Source organism: Megalopta genalis, chromosome 8 (assembly GCF_051020955.1).
Source record: "Megalopta genalis isolate 19385.01 chromosome 8, iyMegGena1_principal, whole genome shotgun sequence".
Classification (NCBI taxonomy): Eukaryota; Metazoa; Arthropoda; class Insecta; order Hymenoptera; family Halictidae; genus Megalopta; species Megalopta genalis.
The window spans coordinates 13,797,301-13,818,883 of NC_135020.1; the positions used below are offsets into that span (position 1 = coordinate 13,797,301).

Sequence of the window (21,583 nt, forward strand, 5' to 3'; positions counted from 1 at the left end):
TTAATATTAACATCGTTCGCATAGAGTTGCGCTAAATTAAATGGTCACCAGAGGCGCCCGTTTCTTTGAAAATAAATCGTCAGGCAAGAGATTAACCCTCGCCCGACGGACTCGGGGTCCTTGCTGACCCGTACAATGTTAATGTGCGTCGTGAAATGTTGTTGCGGCTAGCATCGCGGTTAGCTTATTACCCCTACTCTAAACGCAGACTCCGTGAAACAGCAGTCGTCGTGCGTCGCGTAAAGATATACAACCGGTCATTATTTGAACGTGGAAGATGCAGCCTGTGTAACGGTAATGATAATAAATATACGCAGAAATGCGAAGACTGCCAGATACACGTATGCAATACAATACATGCAATCAAAAAATAGTATTTTATATGATAAACAATGATATAAAGAATAGTAAAGGATATATAAAGAATTGTAAAGAATATATAAAAAATATGTAAAGAATATATAAAAAATATGTAAAGAACATATAAAGAATAGTAAAGGATATATAAAGAATAATAAAGAATATATAAAGAATAATAAAGAATATATACAGAATATATAAAGAATATGAAAAAAATTAAATTAAATTAAAGAATAATAAAGAATATGTAAAAAATATTAAAGCATAGTAACGAATATATACAGAATAATAAAGAATATGTAAAAAATAATAAAGAATAGTAACGAATATATACAGAATAATAAAGAATATGTAAAAAATAATAAAGAATAGTAACGAATATATACAGAATAATAAAGAATAATACAGTATATATAAAGAATAATAAAGAATAAATAAACTATAATAAAGAATGAATAAGCTATAACAAAGAATATATAAAGAACAATAAATAATTTTCAAATAACAGAAAGCAAATCCTCAATCAAACCCTATATATTCACACCCTAACTAATGAAATCCAGACTTGGGTCTGCACGGACCCCGAGTCCGTCGCTCGCGGTCATAAAGGCTCCGCCATGAGAAGGTTAAGACGCTTTTCATGGTGCAGGAGCAGGTAATGATCGAATAAGGGATCGATCGCAGATGGTAAACAGGTGATCAAGAAAGGAGCTCGAACCGGGACAGATTGTTCGACGGTGAGCCGGCGATTCATAAATGGTCGGCAGAGTGTCGGGACCGAATCGATCCGGTTCTATTGACGAGACGGTCGGCCCACGACATCGTAAAACCTATTCGGCCAATGAATGAATGTTATCTAGCAGCCAGTCCGTGTTCGAGACGTAGCGCGATAAGAGAAGCATCCCGCGTTGTCTGCCCCAGTTTGCGAGACTTCGTGGCGCAGGGGTACGGCGAGCATGCGCCGTCCGGATCGAGCAACATTGCCTTTTCGAGGATCCTCGAAAACGAACAACAACCCCCGGAGACTCGTGTCGTCCTCCGTGGAACACGATCAAACGATCTGTAGTCGGTGAAGTGGCAGTCTCGCGGCAATCTCGACCGTGGATTCCGAATGAAAAATCGCACGGCTCCGTAGAGCTCGCGCCGGCTTCCGTATTCTCGGCATCGATTACAGCCCGTTAATTGATAAAGTAGCCTCTGAAGCGGGAACGTTTCCTACGGCCGCCAACCCTTCCCCTAATTCGCTGGCCTCTCCGCTAGAATTTTAAATCGATAGAGATGTCTAATTTCCTTTGCCGCGGCCGCTTCCACCGATTGCTTCCAGAGCTCCGGTTCCGCAAGCACGGCTCTATCTCTCCGCGACTCGCGCTCTCTCTCTCTCTCTCTCTCTCTCTCTCTCTCTCTTTCTCTCTCTCATCGTCATTACAAACTTCTGTAATTTTCAAACGGTGTTCGCGAGCCGTTGCCCGCCCCCAACCCTCGACGAATGTGAAAATTCCACGTCAAAGCGAACGTAAGAACGACTCGCTGGAAGAACGGGGATTAAGTATTACGGGGATAACGACTTTGTGAATTCTAAGAAGCGATTCCGCTGGATTTAGCGAGGCAACTCGAACGGTAGAATATGGTTCTTCGGGGGCGCGGAACGTTCCGCTTGGTAAGAAAAGATTTTTTAACGCGAGATGCGATCTTCCCAGTTGACTCGAGGGTTCGACATATTTTATTATCGAGAGAATGTCACGGGCCGTTAAACGCATTTCTGATATATGTTGCTCTTTGTGCAATTCAGAATTCTCAAATTTATTTGAAATATCGTACAATGTTATTGGAATTTAATCTGTTTATTATGTTAACCCTTTGTTGTCCAAAATAACCTCCTTTTGCAACCTGTCACGGATATGTTCGTTGAATTCTAATTTTATAATATTTTGAAGTCTGACATATTCTGTGTTTATAAATCGCCGATCTTATTTTTTGGTATTTGGATGAACAGGATGCAACCAATAAAGCTATCATTGTTACTATTATTATTACTATTATTACGTTACAATCTATTTAATTCTAATTTATTTATTCATATTATTATTATTATTCGTATTATTATTTATTCATATTTATTTATTCGTTATAATCTAAATCAGTAAAATAAGCAAAAAATTAATTCTAATGTTATTAATATTAAAATTTCAGCCAGGTGCAAGCCATACTAAAAGAACAAAATAGATAAAATACCGTTATCTTAGGTACAAGAATAAGATAAAAATCATATAATTAACTGATTATAAAATTATATATATAATTTTATAATCAGTTAATATATATATATATATTATCTACATACTATTATCTGTATAATTAATGAATTATTATTTAATTATCTAATTATCTTAGAAACAAGAACAGAATAGGTTAAAAAATAAAATAAAAATCATTCCTTAGGTACAACAACAAAGTAGGTCGGAGAACAAAATAGAAATCATAAGATCGTTATCCTGAACAAGGCACAATATAATTAATTAATCCTTCATTCCATTCCCCGATTTAATAGCATGCGGTGTCTTTTAATAACGCTCGAATGTATCAAAGGGATTACAGTCGTAATAGTAATAATATTCACAAAGATCACATGCTCAGCGAAATGATATTTCATTAGACGAATTAAGCCGAAATCATGATCGAGCTTCAACAAGCTGGATGATAGATCTCTCGACATTTGGCGACGACGGAATCACCAGAAGCGATTCTCACTCTTTCTCTATACGAGACATCACCCGGAATATCTTTGTTAATAATTGACAACCATCGACTGTCACCAGGGACAGAGAAATATCGACACCCTCGGTCTTTAGTTGTACAGGAATAGTGAAGCAATACCTACACATCAATCATTCAGTGTTGTTAAAACAAAGCCACTTGAACGTCAATAATTTCTATATCGGACATCGATACTGTTTTCCGCTCAATACATTAATTGTTACAACACATTAATTTGTAAGAGTAATGCGAACTAAGCAATCGGATGGAACGAGCTTCAAATATCATTTCGATACGTTCAACTGGATTTAACATAGATAATACAGTAATTTTACCCTAATTCGCGCTCAGATTGCGCACAAAAATGGACAATTTGGGAATAGGAGATACGATTGTTCGAGCCTTGAGCCTCGTTTTTATAGTTGTTGACAATCGGTAATTATAAAATCGAGTCGAAAGATTAATAATTGTAGTTATGGATGCTGAAACTCTCATCGAAATCGGTTGTAGCACAGTCAGCCGCTGAAAGGTGTAAAGATTACTAGTTTTTGGTTGAAATTCGTGAAAAACTGCGACTTTCGCGATTTTTAATTATTTACAGCACACGTAAAAGTCAACCGATTTCCATGAAATTTTCATCATGCATAAGTTACCGAGCTTTCTAAAATGCATTTTTTAAATCCTCGTTATGGGCTCAGATAAAAAAAATTCATAAAACATCATTTTCTAATTCTCTTACCATGCCAAATAATTGCAATTTTTCCAAATAGTGTTTTTAGCCATTATCTAGTAAACTACTCCCTCTAACATGCCAAGAAGATTTAGATCGCTTATTATTAGGCGAATTATAAAAAAGTTATTCCGTTTTAAAAGGTGTACGAATACTTTGTACACCGACCGTATATGCTACTTTGAGCTTGCTAAAATTATTAAAAGCAGAATGAAATATCTATTCGACTCATGTTCGATGTAATTGATGAAGACCGTTTGTGTTTTGCATAAAGATCCGCAGTCTAATAGTTGCAACGCAAGATTTATTCTTTACATTCTAAGAATGCTCTAAACTATCATTCATATCAAGACACTGTTATGAATCAAATACACCGAAGACATTAACATTTTGCAGACAAATGGCATATTCCTGAAGCGGTAAAAAAATGATCACTCTCAACTGACGTCACATTTAGCTCTTATATTTAGCTTCTATGTACATACGTAATCCTACTTTATCTAGAAAATGATGTCAAATTTTGTTGTCTGAGCCCATAACGAAGATTTAATTCTCTAAAGAAAATGCAACGAATATCCCCGTGATATGCCAAAGGAGTGCACGAAATGTTTATTCTGCGCGATATACGCGTTACTTGCGCAATCTAAACAGTGCAGGAAAAAGGAACAATGACGTATAAGAATGGTAGAATACCGAACATGAGAAGTTAATTGCGCCGCATTGTCTTAAATCCAGCTTCAACGTTCTCGTATAAACTGGCGAAGCTTCTTTGAAATCACGATGGAACGAAAACGAAATGTAGCGACCGAACAATGCTAATGAATAACACCGCAGTGATTCAGCGCTAGTTAAATGCGCTATAAAATGATGAAACGGAAAGGTCCGGAATCTAACAAGCTCTGCTGTACTCGTTATCGGCGAACTGTGCCAGATCTTTCCGTGCGAAGACGTTCACAAGAAAGACAGACAGCGGGGCCTTAGCAGCCGCGTACGTTCGTTCGTTCTTTTTTCGTTCTAAGCGACTGGCATTCCTGAAATGCCTATCAATTAGCGAATGAATCACACGCTTCGCGATGCAGATCGCCGTTCTCGTGTCTGCAGGCCAGTATCTCGGGATCGACGCGTCTCGAAGGATATACGGATCGTCGATTACGCGTACAATGAAGCACCGCAGCCCATTGTTTGTCCGCAATGCACGCTGGACAAGGGTTCGTCATCGATCACCGATGGAATCAAGGGTAGAACGTCAAGGTATCGCGATTCCGACAACGCTGACCATTCAACTCTCTTTGTTCCCACGAAACTGGCAAAAGTCGATAGAAACGTACGCGGGACGGGAGGGGATCGCCGATGCTTTCCTGCATTCGCGCGAATTCTTTATGCGATCGATAGAGTTGTGCAAGGACTCGGAAACATCGCGACGCACACAGTGCGTCGTCGCTTAATGGAAGGAAATCCTGTGAAAATCAATGTTTTTCTTTTTTCGATGATTTATAACATGATCGTAATCTGGCCCCTTTGTTCATTAGACGCGGAGAACTATCGATGGTCTTCGCTATCGTCTATTTTATTATCGATGGTTCCGATCCGATTAGCTAAAATATACAGTAAATACTGCCTAATTGACGCTCAAATTGTGCACAAAAATGGATAATTTGGGAAGAGGAGATACGATTATTCGAGGCTTTTGGCTCGTTCTTATAGTCGCCGATTGTCAACAACTATAAAAACGGATTGCAATTTTATGCACAATCTGAGCGTCAGTTAGGGAGACATTGCTGTATTGGAGTAACTTTAGTACTACTACTACTGCTACTACTATTACTACTCTATTACAGTCGACCCTCCTACGATACGACAGATTTGCTCCGCGTTGTAACGAAACCGTGTTGAAAGAAACCTAGAGACAGCATAAATCAAGCGAATGCGTTCCGTGTTATATCGAAGTCTCTCTGTCATACGTTAAGGTAAATTTCGAAACAGTAGAAATCCACTTTCTATTTTTTTCCAATTTATCTTCTCTTTATAATTGTATTATAATTTATTATTTACTTTTTTATCCAATTTTTTCATTTAAAGTATTTCCAATGCTTTCGTACAACACAAAAAGACATTGCACGTTTTTATAAAACTGAAAAGTTCAATTAATACACGTCTGAATATATGAGCCGTTTATTTTGAAAGTGGCATAAGTCACTTTGTTTTTAAGTCGATATATTTAAGGGTTTGCGTTTGAACACGTTCAAAAATATGGATGCTAACTTTCGAGAAGATTTACTTGTATTTGTTATCTCAGGATACTAATATTTTTTTCTCAGTATAAATAGTTTCGTATATATATAAACATTAAAAAATCACCACTTTTCATTACGGTAAAGTGATTAATGCCACTTTCAAAATAAACGGCTCATATGACTATAGTCAAAGAATAACCATCTACCCCGTCAGTTGCTCGGAAGTCAACTGAGAAAAATATAGTTTCAATTCTGACCAACCCAGCCAAGTTAACGCCCTCGCAGAAGTGGGGTAAACATGCTTCCCTTATTGACAGAAATAATGAAATGCCACAAGTGAACCGCAACACTGAATTTCCATGAAACGAGGGACTCGAGTCCGGCCGATTAAAAACAAACAACGCCTCCCGACTCCCGTCAGCATCTCCTTCCTCCGTTTCGGCTAGAAACACATCAGCGCGTGTGCTTGTGCTTTCTGTGTATGTGTATGTGTATTATTTACAAAAACCACGGGCAAGAGAGACACGCGACGCGAGTCAGGAAGCGTAGAACAATCGAACAAAGTGAAACAGGCGCAACAAAGACAAGATGCAAGAGCGTTGATTTATCCCTAAAGCGTTAACTTTAGATTACTAATTACTAATTAACATTGTGATTAACTTTTCATTGGAAAAACGTGCTGTACTATACACGTATTTTTTATATTTATATTGTATCATATATCTTAAGCCTACGTTATCGTATAATATAATAATATTATATATTATATATATAATATAATATAATAATATATATATATATAATATAATATAATAATATATATATATATAATATAATATAATATATATATATATATATATATATATAATATCGTATAATGTAATATATTCTATACATATTAATTTAACCTGAAGATAATATAATAAATTCTCTCTCAGCTTCGCAACAAAAATGGACAATTTCTATATATATTGGACAATTTAATATATATATATATATTATTATATTATATTATATATATACATATATTATTATATAGAAGAAGAGATACGATTATGCGAGCCCCGCGACTCGCTTTTATAATTACCGATTGTCAACAACTATAAAAAACGAGCCACAAAACTCGGATAATCGTACCTCCTCTTCACAAAATCGTCCATTTTTGTTTCCAAGCTGAGAGCGAATTAGGGAGAATTTACTATATTGGTATAAATGAGACACTACGCATAAGCTAAATGACGCAAGGGACACGGGGGCAAGGGGAATTGATCCCCCGCTCCACCAAGCCCCTTCCAATTTCCAGACTTTTGATTATTATTGGCTAAGTTACGCGCTGGACAAGAGACGTGATTAGGTGAAGCGGACGACCGACTCCCCCTGCCCCTCGCTTCGATTAGCTTGAGGGTCTTCACCTTTACCAATAGAAGCGGTTTCGGGAGGTCATAGAAGAGGGGAGGGGGGCTACGAGCGTGCAGGTCAGGCGAAGCGAGTGGAATACCCACGTTGCCCCTCTGCCGAAACGGCGGACTTCTTCTGTGCAAGGGGATGTACTCTACTGAATTAGTTTTCAGTAAGTACAAGCAACGCATTATTTATATATGTACAAGGCGAGCGTCCTGCGTATGTCAACGAAACCGTGACGCGATGTAAACATTTCTTCTACCGTTATGACCCGTGCAAAAAAAATAATCGTGTTATAAGAGTAGCGTGTCGTGAAAGCAGCGTCGCAATTTTCATACCGTGATCTCAAAGTACCCTGTTATAGGAGGATTGACTGTTCTACCATCGTGATTTGTATTTTAACACGTTGACGGCCGCGCCGTAAACATCTCAGAATATTTCGTAGAATTGAAGTATTTTAACACTAGATTTACGAAGCACAAAAAACAGCTGTTTTATATTTGTAAAAAAAGTAACAATAAGGCATTTATTTTGATTTTTAACAAGTGTTACTGTAAGTAACATAATTGAATTTGTAATTGTGAATTTGCCGTAAGTAACATATAAATTGAATAAATAACTCATAAATGTATCTTTGCGATATGAATAATCGTTAATATTAAGAAATTAGTGACCCGTCATTTTGACGAGTTCCGTAAATCTAGTTTAATCGATTAAATTAATGTTGCAACGCAAAGTTGTATGACATCGATTACTATATTCCAACATTCTTACCTCTTGCAAATCTTAATGAAATTAAGAATTTTTTATGGATTAGCATAGAAATCAAATTTTAAATAATTTCGTCACCCGCATACGGTTTAAATCAAAGTGTTAAGGTGCGTTCCGTGGAATTGTGTTCAATTTGTTTGTACAATATTATTCACCGGAACGTTACTGTTCATTCATTGAAAACGTTTAATTATTCATTAGACGCTCGACGTATTTTTTTCAAAATCTTATATTGCACTTTTAAGAAATAACTGTCAAAAATGGATTGTGCTTAGGAATGTATAATAGTGTATAATAATAACTCAGTACAATAGTGAAACAACTCGCTCACGATGTCATCCGGGCGATTGATTAACGATTTGCGAATGATCGTTTTGACGAACGCGCAGCTTAATTGTTTATTCATTGGACGGGCCACCCTGTATCGATAAATCTCATACTTTTGAGAATTTCCACATTTTCGAGATCTCGAACACGATCGACGATTGACGAAACGCTATACGTGCAGTGACGTAATCACCAAATTCGATGGCAAAACCGCGACACGTGCTAAGAAATGACGCACGCGGACGACCTTTGAACCAAGTTTCCGCGGACAGGAGTTTTTCTATTTAATTTCAAGCGTGCCCTCCCGATAAAAGCACTTATCGCGGCTTACGCAACGTCCAATGCGCTTCGGTCGTTGCGAACGATGTTGATTCCGCGAGCGTGAACTATTTCGGTACAGTTACGACCGTTCTCGACGCGAATTCGATTCCGACAACGCGGTTAAAAATTCTGCGGGATGAACGAACCGCCGATAAACAAAGCGGAGAACATCGCAACCGCGGTTGCCACGGTATAAAAAATGCAAGTGGAACTAGAAGCAAAAAAATGGGAAGCAAAATAGAGCGAAAAATATCGTTCGTCTCGAATAATGCCACAATTGTAGGTAAAAGTCGATATTTGTGCCGCAAGTTAAAAAGCGTGCTGGAAATGTTAATTGCGGGTCGCATATGGATGACATCAGTCTTTGACTATAAGTATAATAAGTATAGTATATATGTATAATAAGTATACATATTATATAAGTAGAATAATTATATATAAATATAAGTAGAATAATTATATATAAATATAATAAGTATACATATTGTATAAGTATAATAAATATATATAAATATAATAAGTATACATATTGTATAAGTATAATAAATATATATAAATATAATAAGTATACATATTGTATAAGTAGAATAAGTATATATAAATATAATAAGTATACATATTGTATAAGTATAATAAATATATATATAAATATAATAAGTATACATATTGTACAAGTATAATAAATATATATATATAATAAATATATTAAGTATATATAAATATAATAAGTATAATAAATATATATAAATATAATAAGTATAATAAATATATATAAATATAATAAGTATAATAAATATATATAAATATAATAAGTATATTGTATAAGTATAATAAGTATATATAAGTTATATTCTAATTTATATTCTAAGCTTGAAAGAGCAATCAATACGGTAAATGTTGCCTCTTCGGTTTCATTAACTAAATTATTTTCACTTCATTGAATTTTTGGAAGGCTGCAATTCGGCAGTGTCGACGTGTCAATAATTACATAACACGATCAATCAAGATAAAAATGCAAGGATTCGTTTGACCGTAGAAATATCTCTATAATTATTAATTTAATCAGTTACATAATAGAATAACACTTTATTAATATCGAAGGTGCCAGAGTTATCCAAATTTTATCCATTCTCTGGCATCCTCGTTCATGTTCTCGCTAACGTTCAGTATCCATCGAACACAAGGTGGGAACTGCAGCGAACGCAACATGTGATGGCAATTTTCGATCTAGCTTATCTTGTTCGCGCAGCTGCAATATGCGAAAAGACGCGTCTCCTCTGTACATTAAAATGCAAATTTTCCTGCGTCGTTTCATTGATCGTAAACCGGAAGAAAATGTATCGGTGGGCTTTCGCGAGGAGGAACTTCGTCTTCGACCTTCTCTGGACACTGGTCTCAATGTTATCACGCGACATATGGCTTATCCCAATCGTTCATTTTGCTGCGAGATGACGAATCAATTTACACGATTAACGAGGAAATGGCTTGATGACGTAAATCCCGATTTTTTTCTTGTCAAAAGTAGAGCATAAGCTAATTTTAGATCGGCAAGCAACGTGACGATAAAAATTCGACGTAAATGTATGATTCGGATGCTCGCAAGCGATTATTGTACTTCGAGGAATTATATAAGTATAGTAAATTCTCTCCAAATTGTGCCGCAGTTTCTATAAAAAAAAAAAAATGGACGAGTTGGAAAGAGGAAGTTGCTCGTTTGTGCGAGCCTTGCGGCTTGTTTTTATAGTTGTTGACAATCGGTCACTATAAAAATGAGCCGCGGATCTCGAATAATCGTGTCGCCTCTTCCGAAGTTGTTCATTTTTAACAAATTTTTAAAAGATGATTTACTATTGTGTTTGCTAACTCGTTTAAATGCGAAACTGATTCAGTAAAATTTTTGTGAATTTTTCAAACGAAGAACTACTGATTTAACCGTTTGCATTTACTATTCATGACGATTAAACTCAATGCCAACTGTAATTTTTCAATTTTATTAATTCAGTTTCTTTGCATTGTCTATAACTAATAAAAAATGAACACCTTATATATTTAAAAATTCGAAATATTTCGCAAATAAGAAGTAAATAAAAAAAAACATGATTAAAATAAAATTAATGTTATATAACACTTATATCAATATTAATATTTATTTATTAATAATAATATTTATATTAATATTAATATTTATTTATTAATAATAATATTTATATTAATATTAATCTATTATATAATATTTATATTAATATTAATATATTATATAATACTTATATTAATATTAATATTTATTTATTAATAATATTTATATTAATATTAATATTTATATATTGATAATAATATTTATATTAACATAAAATTAAGTGATATAATAATTTAAGAAGAAAACTTACTTAATCACCACGTAATTGTCGGAACGATTAAAACGGAACAGCGCGGATCGTTTAGAATCCTATTCGCACAATGAATGAACTCGTTTTTTCACATTATCACTATTTATGCATCCTGATCCGTTATTACGTTTCCAGTTGAATTACTCTCGCGCATAGGCGGATCATAACCGCGAGCCACTGCACGTGTTCTGTGACGCATAGTCGGCAGATAATCTCGATCATCGATTATTAATAATTGCCGGCGATAAAGAGTGACAGTTTCCGTTTAGATCCGCGCGAACAGACCTCGAATTAATGTTTTCAGCGTTCCGCGGTGGCTCGTAAACAGATACACGGCGGCTCGCTATCCGATAATTAACTGTACATCTGTAATTTATTCGCACTGATTACAAAGTGTTCGTGCAAGTGGACACTCTCGCGCACGTGCGTCACAGATCCCCGAGAAAAACCATCCGGCGCTCGCGCCGGCTATTGTTGAATGCGAAATGTCATTGATCAGAAGTCGCCTCCAAACTTTTGATCGCTCGGTTGCGAGTTATCGCGAAATAAATTGATATCGCGGTAGATAACGACTTATGTAAGTTACATACAGTTACTAGCAAAATTGAGCGTACACCTTTTAAAACGCAATGACTTCTTTAAAGCTGGATTAAGCTGCTTGAATTTTTTTTTATTGATAGCGGAACTGGTATACTGGACGATGACCAAGAAATGGTTTTTTAAAATTTTGCTATTAGATATTTGGAATAACAAAAAAAAAAATTGAAAAATCTCGTTTTTTAACTGTTTTATCTGAAGCTATAACGGAAATTTAAAAAATGCCTCTCGTAGATCTCTGTAGTTTACATGCATGCTGAGAATTTTATTGAAATCGGTTGACGTTGTTACGAGTTACAGCAAATTAAAGTTTGCAGTTTATTAATTAAAGCAATTAAATCTGCAGTTTTTTCAATCTTTCAACGCCTGTAACTCGACTCTAGGTTAACCGATTTCAATCAAATTTTCAGCACGCATACAAGTTACCGAGATCTACGAGAGGCATTTTTTTAAATTTTTGTTACAAGCTCGGATAAAAAAAGTTAAAACACGAGAGGTTTTTATCCTTTTCTGTTATCACAAATGATAGCAAAATTTAACAAAGACATTTTAGTCATCGTCTAGTAGACTAGCCCCTATGTCATCTAGAAAAAAAAAATTGAAGTCACTTAGTCCAGTTTTAAAAAAGTTATTGCGTTTTAAAAGATGTACGCTCAATTTAGTGAGTGACTGTATGCATCTGTATTGGATAAATTACGCATCATCGACGAACTTCGCCTTCTCTCGCAACATTGTCTTCTACGACGGACATCTAAACTTTACTTCCATTTGCTAATTAATTTGTCCCCGCTCGCTTTTTCTGTCCTCCATGCGCGTGTTTCGTTCTTATTCGGACACAGTTCTCAAGCATTTGAAATTCGGCCATTTGCAATGATCCGTACACGAGATCGTATAGAATTGTTGCATTTGTTCAAATGGCAATAAACATTGTTCTTTTACTTGTCCTTAAAATTAGGAAGAATATTTGATTTTATTTAAACATGTCTGAAACCCTTACGTGCTTATTTGGCTACATTTTGAAAACATGCAAAGTGATAAATATTTATATATAATTTTGATTTTATTTTTATATTTGATTTTATTTAAACATGTCTCAAACCTTTACGAGCTTATTTGTCTACATTTTTAAAACATGCAAAGTGATAAATTATATATAAATATTTATCACTTTGCATGTTTTCAAAATGTAGCCAAATAAGCTCGTAAGGGTTTGAGACATGTTTAAATAAAATCAAATATTGTATATAAATATTAGCCATTTTACAACGTGTAATTGTTTGACAACTTAATGCTTATGTTGGCAACCAAGCAAGTAAGGTTTTTTAACATTTAACAATTTTCACATAATTACTTTGAGAATACAAAATGATGTAACAGTTTCCTTAAAAATGGATATTCGGACCGACTTCACATGTTCGGAACAGCAAAAATCGTTAAAGGAATCATTAAATGGGTATCCGGTTAATGTTTAATCGTTACTTGAAAATTACGATATCAAATCCGGATGTCGCCGTGTACTTTTCCAATTAGGTGAAGTAAAGTGAGCATCATAAGCCGAAAAGGAAACTCGGTTTTCCGTTGCGTATTGCCCAGCTGTAATCGGGGCACGTGAAAGCCGCGTCGCCATCGTCGTTTCCCGTTTCGAGTAACAAAAGGAAACCACTGGAAGCGGTTTTAGTCTTTACAGAATGCTCGGTGTATCGTTTTCAAATTCGATTCGCCCGTCGACGTTCATTCCGATGCGTTCGTTGCTAAAAGATATCACGGTCTGTCCGATACGACGGGTTCGTGACCTCCGGCCCTTTCAAACGAAACATGCCGAACACTTGCGAAAGATCGTATTCATTACTGTTATTAACAATTATAGGTTTAATACGCATTAAGCAACAAGTAGACGATAGATAAGATAATTAGTGGTAAGTGTGCGGAGCATAAAAACCTAATGGTGGCGTGAGACTAAAAAAGTGTATTCATTAGAAGCAATTTCTCACATGAATAGACTATGGATCGTTGCGCCTCCATTAATCTGCTAATGTGTGAAATACAAGACGTTAACGATGCTTCTACTTTATTTTTTCACGTATCGAATCATTTAAATCGGTTTTGCTGCAGAAGTGGATGCCGATCGTTTGTAACCATTGCAAAAGCTATTGCATTTACTACGACGATTCTGGTGTGAACAGGTCGCCTACTTAGCTAAGATTATCGAAGCACTGTTATTTTGTTATATATCTTGAAATATCCGGGTTATTAACGCTAGATTTACAGAATCCGTGAAAATGACGGATCACTGATTTTTTAATTTACGATTATTCATATCGCAAAGATACATTTATGAGTTATTTATTCAATTTGTATGTTACTTACGGCAAATTCACAATTAAAAATTCAATTATGTTACCTACAATAATACTTGCTAAAAATCAGAATAAAAATATCTTATTGTCGCTTATATGAACTAATATAAAACAGCTGTTTTTTGTGCTCCGTAAATTTAGTGTTAATAAGAAATGGAAGCCGGAGAAAATGTTACAAGCGTCCGAGACCCCGGATCTGTTGTAACACCGCTTGGGACCGATGGTAATACACATTTAATTTTAAGAGATCGGGACGCAAGATAATAATATTCTGTACTTTCTTTTCTCCTCTCGAGTTTTGTACAGTTTTGTTCTTTATATTTCTCTTTATTTTTTCCCCGCCCCGTTGTTACGATCGTCCGCGATTACATTTTTGAACTTTAGTTATAAATTGTCGTTAATAACACGCTTGTGTGCATTAGAGATTCAAAACAAAAAGTACGAACGTATTTGCTAAAAAAAAGCATTCATAACACAATTTAAAAGCAACAAAAAGATTGAACCGTACGATAGCGATTTCCTCTTTTGAAATTTGCCATTTCTGTGCACACGCCGAGGGTCAATTAGGCAGAATTTACTGCAGTTCGCAAAGATGAACAAACTTTAAAGTCGATTTTCTCGAAAACAGAGCCCCAGATCAAATAATGTTATACGAAACTTTTCTTCTTATTTTTTCACGTAGAATCGCCCTCTGCTCGATCGCAGAAATTCCGGCCCACCCTGCATATCTGAACCGTGTAACAACATCTATCATGCATTTCGATACATTTAACGTGTTCCTATCGAGGTCGTTTTGCCCTAATCAACGAACGATCCGCGGTCCACATCTTAATGACACACGACCGATATACGATGAAATTAGTCGTATAGAAATGCAGTTCTCGAGGAGGAAAGATAAGTATCGTGTTGTGGATCTAACCGAACTTCGGAGACACGGCAAACCCTCGAGACAATGAAACTACACAATACACCGAAACAGTAAATCCAGCGTAAGCAGTCTTTGCGCGAGAGGCATAAGATGCGAGCGATTCTCAACGTACAACGTCGTGCGAAGTTTCCAGTCGAACTATTTACATTCCGGAAGCAGCGGCTCTAGAAACTTGGGACTGGCAACACGGAAAACGCTGCTCAAACCGAGAGTAAAAACCGATATCCTCGTATTCAACGTTAGTCGGGGCTGTTTTAACCGATGCTCTTGAAACATGCACGAGATAGGAAATCTATCTGGGTAGAAAAACTTTTGCAGATGCGGGATCGCGTATCGGCGGAACCACGCAGAGACGGCCGCCTGTGTGACATCGACGGCGAGTTCCTCGGCGATACCACGACCAAATAAGAGAACAATGGTGCGAGCCTGGCCGACGTCGCGGCGGCAATAAAGAATTCTTAAAGCGGCGGCCTCCTTAAAAATCGCGCGAGAACGAAATAAATGTTTCGGAGGCCGTCGGCCACCGGACGGACCGGACCGGCTGACAAACGAACCATTTTCTACGCTCCGTTCCTACTACAAGCTGTCACGAAGGGAGGGAAAAGTTTCCCCCCGCGAATCGCCGGCGCAATTTCACAAACAGCGGCCGCGCGGCGTAAACGGATTCCATTGAAATTCCATGCTGGTGAATCGCGACGGCACCACGGTCGCCGGGGCCTCGTCAACCGAGCTCCCTCGATAAATTGCGTCGGATGAATTCTCATTCAGAAACAGAAATTCAGCTCGAATTTCTCCGGCCCTCCACCCCCACCCCATGGAAAAGGTGTACCATTCGTTTTCGGATCATCGCGTCGCGGTCCCGACCGGCTTAGTCGCACGATACTCTAGCATAATCGCGATGTCAGACAATGCTTCATGCATCGGTGCGCAATGATTCTTAAATGCAGGATTTTGTGGAAGAAATTCTATTTTTCGACTATTGCGTTTATGACAATGTTTGTTTTTGCTGCAAGATGGTATCCTTGTTGGTATCCTGATGGTATTCAAATACAGTAAGTTCTGCTCAATTGACGCTCAGATTGCGCACAAAATTGGACAATTTTTGGGAAGAGGCGATACGATTATTCGAACCTTCCGGCTCGTTTTTATAGTCACCGATTGTTAACTACTATAAAAACGAGTCGCAAGGCTCGAATAATCGCATCTCCTCTTCCCAAAATCGATCATTTTTCTCTACAAGCTGATGAAGAATTGAGAAGAATTTACTGTACAGCAATGTCTCCCTAATTGACGCTGATATTGTGCACAAAATTGGACAATTTTTGGGAAGAGGCGATGCGATTATTCGAACCTTCCGGCTCGTTTTTATAGTCACCGATTGTTAACTACTATAAAAACGAGTCGCAAGGCTCGAATAATCGCATCTCCTCTTCCCAAAATCGATCATTTTTCTCTACAAGCTGATGAACTATTGAGAAGAATTTACTGTACAGCAATGTCTCCCTAATTGACGCTGAGATTGTGCACAAAATTGGACAATTTTTGGGAAGAGGCGATACGATTATTCGAGCCTTGCGGCTCGTTTTTATAGTCACCGATTGTTAACTACTATAAAAACGAGTCGCGAGGCTCGAATAATCGCATCCCCTCTTCCCAAAATCGATCATTTCTCTCTACAAGCTGATGAAGAGAAGATTGAGAAGAATTTACTGTACAGCAATGTCTCCCTAATTGATGCTGAGATTGTGCTTAATTATAAAAATAATTGTACCTTCCCTTCACAAATCGTCTATTTTTGTATACAAATTGATGTCAATTGTGTACAATTACGGAGAATTGACTGTATATTATGTATATTACATTATACTATTATATAATGAGAAATACTGAGAGTTGAAGACCAAATTATGCAAATGAAGATACAACTAATTATCTTCGTAACTCATTATAAAACATCGAGAAACAGGTTTGTATTACAGTTTGATGCTTGTTGGTATAAATATATGTATTTCAATTATTGAATTGTATCAAATAAATTTCAACGCATCTATCTATTTATCTATCAGTGTAAATTGGAGAAGGTTTTAAAAAAAAATGTTTCATGTGGAAGTTAAAATTGTTGGAAAGAAAATTACCTGTACTTCAAAAGAGCTTCTTCTCGCTACATTCAAGTTTCTGTGAATTCTAACAATTGAGCGGCTGAAGTTTCAACGGCCGCGTTCAATGCCCGTATCAAACTTGAAAACAAACTACGATTTTACAAACATTTCTGACGACCACGCAAAAAAAAAAAGAAAATACTTCGAACAAAAGTTGGCCAGCATTCACTTTTCCGTAAATTAAAATATCAAAACTTGCCAGAACAAATTTTATTTATAAAAACTGCTGGTCACCTCGAGTTTTTAAATGTTAACATATATTTTTAACTTGACGATATTCTGGCCGGTGTCGAAACAAATTCAACGACCTACTATACTTATAATCTTAATCTCGAAACAACGCTAAAATAATTTTGGAAATTACAGAAATACAACGGAAATTCCCGGAGCACCGAGTAGGGTTTCGATCGACAATAGAATCCTTAATTACAGTAAATTCTCCCTAATTGACGCTCGGATTGTGCACAAAAATGGACAATCCCGGAAGCCTCGCGGCTCGTTTTTGTAATTATTGACAATCAGCAACTATAAAAATAAGTCGCGAGGCACGAATAATCGTATCCCTTCTTCCCAAATTGTCGATTTTTATGTACAAGCTAAGCGTCAATTGGGGAGAATTTACTGTAGTTACGTCGACCTATGTATGCGTTCAACGAAAGATATACTTTTTCCCGTGTCGTTTTGAACCTTCGCTGATTAAGGGTTTTGGAGAATTTAGAATGCGAACGTGCGGCAGAAGTTCAGATAACAGAACAGTTGCATAATTAAAGCGCTAGATTAAATCTTCACTGGTTTATGCAATGGGAATGTTGTATCTAGACTGCGTTAAATCCATCGATTTTCGTGCGCCATGTGGTTAGATAATAAAGAATTCAGATATCGGAGATTCGGTAAATCGCAGTGTACGATTAAACTCTCCAATATTCTTGCACAGTCTGAAAGTTGAGGTATTCGAAAGAATTAATCGTCCAATGATCTTCTGTTACCTTATTTAAAATATATTCAATTTCGGAATAGTAGAATTAGATTATTATAATCTATACAATAACAATCTAATATATAATAATAATAATCTAACTCTATTATTCTATTATTCTATTATTCTATTATTATATTATTCTATTATTATATTATTATATTATTCTATTATTATATCATTCTATTATTATATTATTCTATTATATTATTCTATTCTATTATTACAGTTCTTAGATTAATTTCTCACAAAATGATAATTATTAAATCCATAAACGGTCATGATCGTTCAACAAAAAAGAAAGCTAGCTGTACGAATGCTTTCCTTGTAGACGAACAAAAGATTTGCTGCACGATTCGTGGATAGTTACGCTTTCTACGAAAAAAGAAATATTATTAAAAAACTTAACTTGCACAGAACGAAGTAAAATTCCGGGGAATAAAGAAGTTGTGTGCGGCTGCTCTTTCTTGATTGCGTTCCGAGTTTCATGCAAGAGATTAAAACTTTCGTCACGTTTTCGGCTGGTACGGTCCCCGAACGGTGTTCGCGGGTTAATCGGTTATGCGGTTTAATCACGGGGTCCAATCCGAACTTTTCATCTCGCGGGGATAGCCGAGTAATGAAAATTCCGTGTAGCGGATAGATTGATCGAATCGCGGTCCGAGTAATGGCGTGTAGTTTTACGATTAACCAATATCTATTTACGTTTCGTCGCGAGCGACGGGATTAGGAGGCGTGCAATCTCGATGGCGGTGCCGTGCCGCGATACATCCTCGGGGCAATTTGCTTTATCGTGGGCTCTTCCCTCTGCATATACATACTGGTTAACGCAAACGGAAAGCCGCAAGTATCGCCGTGCGATCGAAAAGAAAGAGTGCAACGGGAGACGGGAGTTAATAACATTGATTATTGTCGCGAACTGTTCGGAATATTCGCGCGAGCCGCGAGAGGAAACGTTGAATTAATAATCGCGGCAACAGATTGTTGGTTAATTTGCCATAATGCGCCGTATTTAAACGACAGCTTAGCCCGTTTACGATAATTATCACCGCCGAATAAACGATAATTAATAGCGTATTAATATAAATAATAATGTCAACAACGTTATTACCGTGCACAATTTGATTTATGGTTATCTGATGTCGCCACGTGGACTGCGGAAGTTCATTAACTGCTAACAGATTTCTCAAACAGTGAACATTCAAAAGTCTAATCTGTTGCTTCATAAAAACGACAACGCCGAGTGTAGACTCTCCGCCATTTTCATCATTCTCGGTTGCAATTTCTTTTTTCTTTGCGGAGAATTTGAGAAGTATTTGCATCAAATTTGCATTATAATTGTTAATTGTAATATATTGTCAATAATAATATATAATAATTATCAATAATTGTCAATAATAATAATAATAAATATTGTATAATATATTGTCAATTTTAGGCGACGTGTTTCTTTTTTATATATTTGTCCACAATTCTCGATGAATCGTAAATAATGTCACGACTACGATTCTCAATATAAAATCGTACAATATTTTTAGCAGGACTTCTTCCGTGCAATAAATTGCTCATTGTTGTCGTTTCACGCGGAATGTTGTCCCATCCTGGGACGAGTCTGGAGTATTCTTACTCCGCTGGAGTTGAGGGTCGTCATCGTTACGATATTGTTATAATAATAATAATAATAATAATAATAATAATAATAATAATATCCGTGATCCCTTGTTACAGAACCGATTATAGAAGGCGCGGGTTACTCGGGGGCTGGAAATAGGAGCGCGGCCGCCGCGAGAGTCGTCGAAATATCGACGGGTGACGGAACCGGAAAACGTTTCGCGTGTAGAGACGCGTTTAATTCGGCCGGTCGCCGCCCGCGCGAATTAGTATGCTACGCGGCGTGTGTCCGCGGTGTTTCGTTGTCGTTACGACTGCGTTCTCGGCCACGTCGAATTTAAGGGAACGGAATGGCCACGGCCGTTGAAGAAAACCGTCGTGAAAGACGGCTGACGCGCCGACACGCACGCACACAGGGCTCCCACGGTGCACGGCCATTTTCCCATGGATTTCGTGCAACCGGTTCCGAAAACCGTGGAGAGGTGCCTTTAACGCGTGAATGGGACTCCGCGCGATCGCGGCCATTCACCTTCCGCGATTTGGCCACGGCACTAAGCTTTTATTCGTACGCATCCTCCCGTGCAGACCGGCAACGTTTTCCACGTAACGCTTCCAATAAGACACCCGCCCGTTCCCTCTTCCTCCTCTCACTTTCCTTCTTCTCACTTTCTCCTTCTCTCCTCTTTTCCCCATTTTTTTTTCAAGCAGACGAACTACTTTCCTTTTTTTTTGCGCGCGCGCGCGCGCACACATGGAACAGTACGTTGGGCACGCTCGCAGGTTTTTCGGAGGTTGCAGTCTTCTTGGATTAAAGGTAGCAAAGCTCCGGCCTCTCTCTCTACCTATATCCGAACATGAATTCTCACGGCGAGCGATTTTTCAGTTACCGGTTTCAAGATATATGTACCGTGTTCTTAAAAGCCGTTTCAGGAATTCTTGCTCAATTAGTCCACTTTCACTCCTAAAACCGAGAAAACATTCGAGGCTGCGGGTAATAATTTGACAGCGGCACGAGACGTGTATCCTCGGAGAAATACAAAAATGTTCAACATTTTGAATCGCAGCTGAAACCGTGTGAACAGAGTTGTAGTTTCACACTGATATTTAATGATATCTCGAGAAAAAGACGCGACACATTTTTCTGTGTAAAAGCATTGGAAACAGCTGTATACACGGTATCCCGAACGAATGTCAGAAGATAATCTTCCCAGAGGGGAGCGCAACTAAATCGCAGAGATACCGAACCCTCCCGAAAAAAAAGTAGTTCGTCAGCCACGCGTGTTCCCGCGATACTCTAGATTCGAGATATTCTCGCAGACACTGCGTACCGAGGAACGCGGATCGATCGAATAGCAGAGGTCCGTGTGCGTTTCGCTCCGTTTCGCGTGAGGATTGATTCGCCATTGAATTTCAATGGAAATGATTTTCCACGAAAATATTGACGCAACCGTTGCACGCTCGTCACGGTACGAATGCGTCAAAGCGCACCCGTGCCGCGGCGGCGGCGGCCTTTTTCTCCTGTTTTCGGAGTGCACGCACGTACCGCAATGGCACGTGGATTATGAATTAGTTTTCATATGTAATTGTAAGTACGATGTGCAGGACCGGTCGACTTTCTCGGCGGGCTTTAAAACGACAGTTCGATACACTTCGCTCCGGAAACCTCTGCA

At 37.4% G+C, this 21,583-nt stretch overlaps 1 protein-coding gene across 2 annotated transcripts in view; it reads right to left on the reverse strand.

The window, feature by feature from the left end:
• Nucleotides 1-21,583, reverse strand: part of krz (beta-arrestin protein kurtz) — a 101,478-nt gene that overhangs the window by 79,126 nt on the left and 769 nt on the right. Inside the window, exon 1 of one of the 2 annotated variants that reach the window (XM_076524175.1) lies at nucleotides 11,286-11,393. The exons of the other annotated variant lie outside the window; for it this stretch is intronic. The gene's annotated coding sequence lies outside the window, so the exon portion shown is untranslated. Of the gene's footprint in view, nucleotides 1-11,285; nucleotides 11,394-21,583 lie in introns of those variants that run through there. 2 annotated transcript variants of the gene reach the window in all.